The sequence below is a fragment of the Phasianus colchicus genome, chromosome 21 (genome assembly GCF_987193195.1).
Source record: "Phasianus colchicus chromosome 21, bPhaCol1.hap1.1, whole genome shotgun sequence".
In the NCBI taxonomy this organism is placed as follows: Eukaryota; Metazoa; Chordata; class Aves; order Galliformes; family Phasianidae; genus Phasianus; species Phasianus colchicus.
The window spans coordinates 3,529,772-3,536,904 of NC_143456.1; the positions used below are offsets into that span (position 1 = coordinate 3,529,772).

The 7,133-nt window shown below is 55.5% G+C and overlaps 1 protein-coding gene across 4 annotated transcripts in view; it reads right to left on the minus strand.

The window, feature by feature from the left end:
- GTF2IRD1 (GTF2I repeat domain containing 1) overlaps nt 1-6,686 on the minus strand; it is a 50,520-nt gene extending 43,834 nt beyond the window's left edge. The window contains exon 1 of one of the 4 annotated variants that reach the window (XM_090122269.1): nt 6,554-6,686. The gene's annotated coding sequence lies outside the window, so the exon portion shown is untranslated. Of the gene's footprint in view, nt 1-2,783; nt 2,998-5,600; nt 6,040-6,181; nt 6,255-6,553 lie in introns of those variants that run through there. The other 3 variants (XM_090122267.1, XM_090122268.1, XM_090122270.1) reach the window with 3 other exon arrangements.
- Between the last annotated feature and the right edge of the window lie 447 nt (nt 6,687-7,133).

Below are 7,133 nucleotides of genomic sequence, written 5' to 3' on the forward strand. Positions count from 1 at the left end.
CCCACAGAAGCCCCTCTGCGTTTGCATTTCCATTCAATGGCTCCATTGCACTGGAGGTCATCAAGCAGGAAAAACACTCATTTTGTCCCCACCAACGAGGATCCTAAAAACGTACATATTCAGCAGCAGAAGCAATATCTCAGACACCAGTGCAGAAAGAAATCAGGAGTAAGCAACTCTGCCCATGGGAGGTGGCTCGGAACGAGATGATCTTTAATGTCCCCTCCAAGCTAAGCCAATGATTCTATGAGTAAGAAAGCATAAGAGTGACGCGCCCATAAAACCAGCAGTTTGCTTGCAAAGAGCATCTCAGGAGCGGGGTCCTGCAGGTAACATAGGGAAACTTTTGCAGGTGTCAGCTTTCATCATGGAGCAGTGGGCGCACGCAGCCACGGATGGGGCTGTATTTATGCAGGTGTAATTCCCACGGAGATGAAGACCTCTGTTTTCAATAAGAGGCAGCATCATACATAAATTACAATAGCAAACATCAGAAAACAAAGACATTTTCAAGAGAGCAGGTAATCCTCGCAGCAGCAGCTCAGGAAAACCCCAACGGAGAGATGCAGGGAGCTCAACCACAGCCCAGGATAATCCCATCCCATCATAAAGGAAATACCTTTGGGCAGGTGGGAAAAAAATTAACTGCCACAGCCCCTCACTCCAGCAAAACAATGCTGGGTTCTGTACCCATCCCAGTGCCAGGGATGCACTGCACCACTGCAGCCATCTCACGGGGCTGCGGCTCACATTTGCTTCTCCTGAGCTTTGGTGGTTGGGTTATTTTTTTTTTGTGTGTGTGTGTGTATGAAATAAAATAAATAAATGCAACCTGACACTAATCCTAATGGTTTTAATAAATGTTTAATGCCTTGCTAAAGGTCGCCCACTCTCACTGAGCATTTGTATTAATAGCGCATGGGCTGCTTGGCGTTAACCATGTTGTTTCGTGGGGGTTTGAGGCTGGGCATGCTGCAATACTGGAGGAAGAGGCACAAGACGCGTGGCATCCTGGCTGGCAGGAAACAGTGGCACAAAGCAGTCCCTAAAACGCCCCAGCATCCCACAGTGAACCTAAATGACCCCCATGCAGGGCTCTCACACCATGCTCATCCCCTCTGGCCAAGCTTGAAGTGGAGTATGGAGGAGTCTGCGTCTTTTTGGTAAGTTATAAATCAGGGTGAAGTGCCCCTATTGCAGGCTGGGTGTCTGTAATATCATCCAGGGGCTTTCTAGGCATTTGTCCCCAGAAAGGTGAGATGAAATTACAGCACTGCAATGCCCTGAAAGGGTGCGGAGCGATTTATTCTCAGCGATCCTCCTCTAATGACGCTAATTTATAACCTTGTCAGGAGGCGCACGCAGGCTCCAGGCACCCATTCAGCTCCCTGCCCCCCGCAGGCTGCACAGCCCCAACCCCAACAGGAACCCGGATGTTTATTTAAGACCCAAAAACCCCAAAGGCCCTTTAAATAAGCAGAGTTCCTGACATATTTCACCAACTGGGAGCGAGCCTCGCCTATGAAAGTTGCAGGAAGGCTTCTGGCACCTGTATGGACATCACCCCAACCCAACAAGCTGCTCCCAACCCCATGTGGACCACGTTGTTCCACTCCACTGGGCTGAATGATCCTGCATGGAAGGAAGGATGACACTGGGGAAGCACAAAGCTGTATCTCCACCACCCCGTGGGCTCCCATGGACATGGGAGCATCTCAGGGGCATCCCTGCACACCAGGCTGTGAGCACCTCTGCTGCAGCCTCAGCCCTTCCACACATTCCCTGCTGTATGAGCACATCATAAGAAAACTGGAGAGTGGTTTGGGAAGGCAGTGCTATCAGTTTGACCTGGTTTCTAAGGGACCTGCAGGTGACCCTCATGAAGGTTCCATCTAACAACCCTACTATGCTTTGTGGCAACTGCAGAGCCATTCAACCAGCCCAGGATGGCGAGAAGGAAGGAAACCATAAGGAAAAACCCTTCCTCCAACTGAAGTACCAACAACAGTCACTCCTGCCAGGAGGTACGAGATCCAGAGCGGACGATGTCTCTCCAGCCCCACCACCACCAAAAGCTTGCTGAGGAGCTGCTGCCATTCCTCTGGCAGTAACGTCACCCACAGCGGTGCTTCAGCAGATGGTGGGTTGTAACATGGTTGTATTTACCTAACGAGATCATTTTATCATATTCCTCAAACAATAAAGAGAGAGACAGAAACCAACTCCTGGGCTTCAGCAACCCAGTTGCCAAGCAGAAAAAGACAATCGGAGGAGGGCCCAAAGGAACAAAAATCATCACTCCAGAGGTCACGTTACAACAGGGATGTTTTCATGGGAAAAACCAGTGATGTGCATGCAGCAAAAAAGACCTACGATGCAGTTCTATAACGGCTACGCTTCAAAATGCTATGGAGCAAAGCTTGGCACAATGAAGATGTCCAGCCCAGGACTTGGCCAGGTAAATACTAATGCAGTACCAATAATACAGATAATTCCCACATACAGGCTGCCCAGGGAGGTGGTGGAGTCACTGTCCCTGGAGGTGTTCAAGAAAAGGGCACACACAGCACTGAGGGACACGGTGGGGATGGGTTGGTGGTCAGACTACAAGATCTCAGTGGTCTTTCCAACCTTAACGAGTCTATGAAGCCTGCAAATCCTTCAGGAACATCACCTGTCCCCAGCTAAGAAGGACACACAACAACTGACAGAAACCAGACCAGAACAGTGCAATAAACACTCCACAACCAAGTTACAAAGCTTCCTGCCCACAGGATTCTCACCTCTGTCACCTCCAGTGTGATTTATGCCCCACAACGTGTTCCAGGCTCACGTTGGATGCTGCTCTCACACACAGCATTCAGGTTGTCCCGTGTGGGGCCAGGAGCTGGGCTGCACCATCCCTTCCATCTCAGGATATTCTCTGATTCTACACACAGTTCCCCAGAGGCTCTGAGCCTCCACGTGGGTACTTTCTCCTTTTGATGTTGCAGATTTAGAGAAAATGAAGATGGAGGCACCTCGTAATTCAAGTGAAAGGTGGAGATTAGCTTAGAGGAAGAAAGTCCTGGTAAAGGATGATTAGATTGCTGCGAATTTGCAAAGGCAGAACAATAGTCTTTGCTGGTCTCCTATTCGTTTAGTTGAAGTTAATTCTCTTCTTAAAACAGCCATAATAGCACTGAGCACAGACAAAGCCACAAAAGCCAGAAAATTCAAACAGAAGCTGTTTGTATATACAAATGTAAATCCCACCAAGGTACAGTCTGCTTTTAAGAAGGTGATTCTTGCACTGAGTGCTTTTCTTAATAACATTTCACCAACGGGGAAAGCTTTACTGATGCTGTAGGTAAGTCCCTTGGAAATCACCATCAAAGTATTTGAGAAGTGGCGATTGGCAGCAAATCTCAAGCTAAGACTGCTCTGGAAACATGAAACCATCAGTCTTCCCTCCCATATCACACAGGGATACAACATAAAAACCTCCCACAGCTCCTGGATGGGATTTTCTCACACAAGTGCCCCCTGTCCCCCACACCGAGTCCCACCTAGCACCAAGACAATGGTCAACACCCCAGCACATGGATGGATGAGGACCCAACATGGGATCGTGGCTCAGCAAGGCAGAGCTCCCACCCTCTCCAAACACACTTGGCATTTTTCTCATGGGCTAGAAGCTCATTTGATCCATGGGGTTGTGCTAAGAAGTGAGCACTAAACCAGCAGCCCTGCTCAAAACAAGAGTAAAACCCCAAACCCACAATCTGTAGGTTCACTTGAATCGTTGCCACTGCGCAACCTGGAGTCTCTCGCAGCCTCTGGCCAGACCATAGGCTCCAAACCTCTTCTTGAAGGTGACGTTTCATGAGATTTAAATAAAACACACCAGGAAGTGAAAGGCAACACCTGGGCACAGCAAGGTCTGTAGTTTGCAACAACCCACTGTCCCCCCCAGCAAAAAGGACCTGCTTTCTGCTCTGCTGAGCATCCAGCTGGGTACCAAGGATACCCAGAGATCCCTCCCCACTGCTTTCAGCTGGGAGCTTCCCAATAAATGAACTTAAAAACATTTTTATCTCCTGGATGGATACCTCCCTCCTGAGAAGGAGCTTCCAGTAGGTCTTCTCATTGCTGTTTTAAGGGGAATGCAAACAGCCCCTACCACTCACTTTGCCATGATGACTATCACACATCCCCCATTTACAACCCAGGCTCCAGCAGCAAAGGGAACAAACACATCCTCCAAGGTGGGACTCTGCTGCCCAGCTCAGGGACCAGTGGCACTGCCGTGGGTGGCAGAAGACAAGCTCAGGCCCCGGCTGCTGTCCCTCTGCATTCCTACGCTGAGCCTGACCGCCTGGGTGCAGCCAACCAAATTCCCAGAGGAAGTACAGGGCATTGATAATTGCCTCAAAAAATCCCAGCTATTTCCTGTGGGAACAGCAGATGGGAATCCCCCATTAGCTCCAACAGCACGAAATCGCTCAAACCACTGTGACGGTCTGGGTTTGGGGGGTTTGGGGTATTTTCTTCATTCCAGCAGAGCATTGCTCAGGGATGATGCGATGCTGTTCACGCAGGTATGGGTGCAGGGCAACCAGACACGTCCTTGAAGGGCCAGGACACAGAAAGAGCCCGAAAATTGGCCCTTCTGCAGCACACAAGGTCTTGTAAGTTGTCTCCCCATGCCAGGTGATCAGAGCAGCACGCAAGGGCAAGACGTCTCTAGCACCAGGCTTGGAGGGCAAGTTGCTAAATACGTCCCCAAGCAGGTTCCTTCCCTACTCTTCAGCTTCTCATTAGCAAACCTAAATGAGCCGGGGATGTTCCTGCCTCTCCTCCCCTGCACGAGCAGCTGCAGCAGCACGGAAGCAGTGGCACAAACACGGGATTGCTTTGGGGAACAAAACCCAGACACACAGGCTGGATGTGTGGCGGTGCTCAGATCCTCCTTAACCAGCCCAGTTCATCTCACGGTTTTCTCCCCAAACCCATTCAACAGGCTGCAGGGTCAGGAAGGCACACAAGCATCCCCTGTGTCCGTGTTCCCTACGGTGGTTCCTAAAGGCCAGCAAGAGCACGGGGAAGCATACAGCCCTGCAGCAGCATCTCCAAGAAGATGCAAAAACCCGCTCCAGGAGGGACAGCGCAATAGGGCAGTGCGTCCCTATGGGCGCACATCCCCTGTAGTCACCCTCATGGATGTCCCCATAACACCCAGGTGGCGGCTGCAGGGAAGAAGGGAGAAGGAGTGGGGAGCGATGCTGGCACACGGTGGCACACACGGCCACGCCAGAGCTCGGAGCTTTGCCACGGGACTCGGGAGAAGCACCGAGCGGCTCCAACACCGCAGCAGGCGGAGAGCTCAGGCTGCTTCATTCTGAGAATCGAGCGTTGCGGCGATTTGCACAAAAGTAGAAAATTCCGCCGGTCCCAGCAGCGGGGATCCGACCCAACTGCCCGTTCTCCCACCGCAGCCCCTCCGCCAGGCACGCACCGAGCGGCAGCCCCGACAAAGCCATCCCCACCCGCCCGGAGCTCACAGCGAACGCAACCCCGCAACCCCACCGCTCCGTGCGGCGATGCCCGGCCGCGGTTACCTGCAACGAGCCGCCGGCGGCGGGGCTCACTCCAGCGTGACGCAGTAATGGGATCGCTCCGCTTTACAGCTTATCCCGGCTAACCCCACGCGCTGGAAGGACAAGGGCACCGGCTGCTCTCCGGGGAGGAACTTTCTCCCCATCTCGCCCAGCACCGGAGATCCCCGCGTCTCCAATGCCGCCTCCTACATCCGTCCGCAGGTGCGGTATTGAGACCAGGTCGTCCCCAGGTCGGTTCCAGCAAGGTCCCCAATACCGTCCCCGCGTTTGTCGCTAGCTCTGCTCCCCGATCCCGTCCCGGGCTCCGCTCTCCGATCTCACGTTCCCCCGCCGTGTCCCCACAGCAGCGCACGCATCCACGTTCCGTCCGCAGCCCCACGCCGCGCTCCCGACTCCACCGCCGCTACAGGAGATCCCGGCACTCCGCTCCCCCCCCCGCGCCGCGGCCGAACCCGGATCCCCCCGAGCCGCTCTGCCCCCCTCTCCTCCCCCCGGCCCCATTGTCCCCACGCCCCCCCCCCCCCCCTCGCCGCCCGCAGCCGCCCCCCGATGCCGCGGGAGGGGCCGAAACTTTCGCTCACCGCAGGGCGGCCCCGGCGGAGCGCGGCGCTGCCTCCCCGGCGGCTGTGCGCGGGAGCGGCGGGGGCGGGCGGCGGGGCCGGGCCGGGGCAGGACAGGGCCGGGCCGGGCCGGGCCACACCGCCTCCCGCCGCCGCCGCCGCCGCCGCCGCCGCCGCCGCCGCCGCCACCTCCTCCCCGCGCGGGCGGCGGGCGGGGCCGGTGCTGCCCGCCGGGCCGGGCCGGGGCCGAGGCCGGGCCGGGGCGGGCAGGGCGCCCTGCTCGGGAGCGGAGAGCTCTTTGTTCTGTAATCCCAGTAAGAGTGCCAGCCATTCGCCCCGCCGCTAATCCCAGCCCCGCTCAACAACAACATCCATTGGCTGCCATTTACATACAGGATTAACCAGCCCGCAGCCCGGCCGGGGGAGGGAGCCGAGCCGTGCCGAGCCGTGCCGAGCCCATCCGCGGGGCCGGGGGCGGTGGGGACCCCCGAGGACGGCGCAGCAGCGCGGAGCGAGCGGCGGCGGCGGTGCCGTCCCAGGGCGCCTATCGCCACCTGTTGGTGCCGGAGAGCGGCCCCTGGGCAGGAGGATTGGCACGGGTTTGGGGTTGGGTGAATATCTCCCCCACCCACCTCCCCACCCCCCCCCGCCATCTCCCTCTTTTGAAGCAAGTGTTGTGCGGTTCGCTGGATTTTCTTTTTGGATGAGTGATGACTGCCGCGAGGTTGAATGGAGGAGAAAAGCCTTTGGCAAACGTTTGGTTTGAGTTTCTGGGCGAGATGAAATGGGGGTCGATCCCAACACTCCTTCCGTAGCATCAGGCCTGGCACAAAACGTCCCAAATCCCAACAGGGATGAAGGAGGAGGTGGTGGTGAGGTGGTAACAGTGATGGGACGGGATGTGATGGCCTCCAGTTGCACCAGGAGAGGTTCAGGTTGGATGTTAGGAAGCATTTCTTCCCCAGAAGAGCAG